Source organism: Pteropus vampyrus, unplaced genomic scaffold, assembly GCF_000151845.1.
Source record: "Pteropus vampyrus isolate Shadow unplaced genomic scaffold, Pvam_2.0 Scaffold13, whole genome shotgun sequence".
Taxonomy (NCBI): domain Eukaryota; kingdom Metazoa; phylum Chordata; class Mammalia; order Chiroptera; family Pteropodidae; genus Pteropus; species Pteropus vampyrus.
In genome coordinates this window covers 1,711,757-1,716,028 of record NW_011888794.1, presented here as the reverse complement: position 1 = coordinate 1,716,028, position 4,272 = coordinate 1,711,757, and positions in this window count along the sequence as shown.

The window sequence follows — 4,272 nt, the reverse complement described above, 5'->3', positions numbered from 1 at the left end:
TATTCAATTATAAGGGACAAGATAATTCTTCTAAGATTGAGAAAAGAGTATATACCTCAATTATGACTTCCCAAGAGAACCAATTGACATGGATAGACCAAAATAATAAAACAGGAAAAATGGTACATTACATATTTTCTGGAATTCAGGGAATCAAAACTCATTGAAAACCATATGTTCCTTTAGGGAAAATATTGGCTTCTTAATTATTATTTTTACTATGAGCTATAAATTACTTTTTCTTACTGGTATAATACAATCAGTTGGCAAAGGGAATTAATTATTCAGATATTTATTCACTCATTTTTAGCAATAGTTCTAAGGCTTAGTTATAATTTTCTCTATAGCCTAAAGAAAAATTAATTGAATATAAGAAATTTTTCTCTTTTTTGTAACTTGTTATGGTCTATGACTGCAATAATTTCAATATTTGCTTATGCTATTTTTTAAATAACAAAACTGGTAAGAACATTACAGAAAAAGCAGTAAGTAAATTCATTTATTATTCCTATCTTCTGGTTGTTATAGTTTACCATGTAGAGTACACTTTAAATTTCTCTCTACATGACCACTTCCATTTACTCATCATGCAAGTATACATTAAAAATATTTACTGAGCATCAAGTAGGTGTCAATCACTGTGCCACATGAGCATAAAACATTCCCTCCTTGAGCTTGTAATCATAGACATATTAAATAAGTCATTGGCCCTAACAGGCTAAACATATAAACAAAAGTTGCTAATGTGAACGTTCTAGTAAAAAAATAAAATAAGAAGATGATATAAAACTTAAATTGCAAGTCAAATAAAGGATTGATATAGATTGTAATTATTCATTTTGTCTTATTTGAAAATGGTATAGCTTATTATAAGAAAAATATTGAACATTTCCAAGATTCTTTTTAAAAAAGCAATTTTGTATGGCTTGTGGAATAGGCAAGCAATTTAGCAAAATAGACTTTTATTGCTATTAAAACTGCTCTGGGCTAATTCTATCCTAAATCATGGCAACATACAATTATAAGGACTTCATGGATCAAAAAAATTAATACTGAATAGCACCTGGCATACAAAAGAGATTTGTTTCAAGGCATTACAGATATGTATATCCCTCTATCATCTATCTGTCTCTCTGTCTGTCTAGCTAGCTAGCTATCATCTATCTATTATTCTTTCTATCTATCGAGAATAAACTCTCAGAGCTTGAGAACTTGAAAAGAAAAGAGTTTAGGCTGTGTGAAAAGACCATATAGGACAAAATAAATCAAATACACATATCTGCAGACTTGTTAGCCATCCCTCTATATTATATTATTTATAACTGCCAATGCCATATAGTGTGTCTTAGACTTTGGAAAAGATTTACCTTATTCAGTTCATCCAAGTGAAAGAACTATAGCTGGGTTTTCAAACTATTATATTAAGTGCAGAATCTATTTATGTGTAAGTGAGTGTGAGAATGAAAACATACACGTGTGTAAACATGTATATCTATAGCAAAGAAGCCAACACTGCACTATCTTTGATTAGGGACCTTCAAAATAATTCGCAAAACTTCCCACTTTTTTAACATGTAAATTAGGAAAGTCTTTTTTCTACCTCCTGGATATTTCACTTCATCCTGAGTACTTCATCCTGAGTATTGAATTGTAATTCCAATTAAAGTTTAGTGAAAAAAGAATTGAAGGATTGAGCAAATTGTGTTTTCCAGTACAGGAGGAGCTGCAGTGATAATTTCAGAATACATTAATATAGAAAAGGGATGCAGTTGAGACACTTTCTGATCCTATACATCCTCTCTACCATCATTCAATTCCCCATCCTTTCCAGAATAATGCTCTAACATTCATCTGAGAGAAGTAAAATGTTTGCAAACTTAGCTGGGGGTGTATTTTGTTGAAATTTTATTTTCTGAAATGGTTATCGCCAGTCTCAGCCCCAAGACTATAAGCAGTAAGTAATTCCTTCAGGAGAAGCACATGAAAGCTTTACATTTTATTACTTACTGGAGGTAAACTTTTGAAAGTGGAAACAGTCATTCTATTATTTTGAGTTGTTTAGAAATATCAGGAGCAACAACCCAACCCTGAAACCTGATATTTCTCATCTCTCACAGATCTCTGTTTGCTAGCAACAACAACATGAGTGAAAAAAAAAAAAAAAAAAAAAAAGTATTTTATGGGAAAGTTACCAGAGTGACTTAAAAAGTAAAAAAGCAAACAAACATATTTTTAAATAGAGCCCAACACCTTAGCCGCAGGAACTCCTGGAGATTTTCTGTAGGGCCTCTTTAGAAGCGAACTCAGAGCTAAACACCTTCTTTGTTATCTATCAGCAGAAGAATAAATATCCTAGGAAAAGAAATCTGATTGCTCTGTATTGGAATTTTGCCGTTGCAATTATCCCAAATCAAATGAGAAAGTGAGGAGCCTGCCATTAACTATTGAGAGTGTAATGAGCATGAAAACCATCTCAGTTTGGGGGTTTCCAAAACATAGACAAAAATCATACATTAAATAGCAAATTCAGTCAGTTTCCTCCCTGCTGTCTATATATATTGACATGTAATATAACCAGAAAACTTTCCACATCCAAATTTTTTCACCTTTCAATTCTTAAAGCAACTTACGCTATCCTTTCTAATTTTTTTCTTGAATGGACTGTCAATTTTGGTCTAGTCTACCATTTTAAAATAACTAGTTTTCTTTTTTTAATTTAATAATAATAATTTAAAAGTTGTGAATATAAAATTTTTTCTATTTTATTGATTTCTTATTTTATAATATATATTTTTTGATTCACTTCCTTTAGTAAAAAGACATTTACTTGTATTGTTCAATTATTTTATATTTTGAATTGCTTATTTTTTAATAAACTTATTTGACTCTAGGTAAAAAAAATATTCTTGGAGTATATCATGGTATTTCCTTGGAATTTTGTAATACTCAGTTTTTTCTTGATTAATTGCAATTTCAATTCTGTTATCTTCTTTTCCAATGTTTTTTGGAATATTTTCATGGTAGAATGAGTTAGGGAAAGGGTGGGAAGACTATATTTTCATACAAATTTTTGGTTATAAGGCTTTATAATGCTTTATTGTGAGAAAAAGTGGTCCAATGTAATTTTTTTGTGTGTTCAAAATTTATCAAGATTTTCTTTTTAGGCCTAATAAATAGAATTTGTTTTTTACAGATTTCATGAGGACTTGTTAAGAATTTTCTTTCTTCATCATTAGAATATTTGTATATATATATGAATATTATATATTTTTTTTTCTTGAACACCTCTGGCTTTGAACTTAAGATCCTATAAGTTCATTGCTAAATAATATTTTTAGTCCACTATTAAGAGATTTTTTCTATTATTTCAGCAATCATTTTTTAAAATTCAAATCATACCAATTGCTTGTTTTACATAGTAACTTGGACTTCTCAATGGTATTTTCAAATCCATGTGATATCCTCTCCTCAGATAAATATTTATTCTTATATACAAAGACCAAAAAATTAACAAATCACTGTCTTGCTTTATACTTGTTTTAGGTTTATTCTAGGTTTATTAACAACTGCTAGTTACTCATGGGGGACAGGGTAGAGGAATTGAAATTGGCCTATCTAGTTTACTGTTAGTTCAATTTTATTTACACAGTATCTTCAGAATATTTCTATTCATTTGGATAAAAACTAAATCTTTTAGGGAAGAGCTGACCAAGTAGGGCCCATCCTCTGTTTTTGCAAATAAAGTTTTATTAGAACACAGCTAGAGCCATTAATTTTTATATGTGGGTACTTTTTGGATATAATGGCAGAGTTAAGTGACAGGCTTGAGTATTTGTCACAGAAATAAAATGCATCCAAAATATCCACTATCCAGACCTTTAAGAAAAAGTTTGAAGAGTCCTGCTTCAGATGGTCTCTCATTCTTTATATTTTTCTCCCTAAAGTGATATCATGCTGGGAGAATGTCTAGATCCCTATATGTAATCTTTGCCTCCTCAAGTCTTGGGACAAAAGTCTCCTCTCCAACGAGAAGCTGGTGCTTTGCAGCTATTCATAACTGAACATAACCATTTGTATACTGTTTTTGGTCGCTTTCAGCATGGTTAGGCTCAAGAATTTACTCTGAAGGGCCTTTCTGAATATGGCTGCTTGAGTTTGTCGATGGTTTGTTTATCAGTGACCTCCACATATCTTCTTAGAGAGCCACTTTAGCCCTTTGACAACATCTAGAAGGCAACCCAGATAGCCTCTCAACTAATTGTGAATACTGTC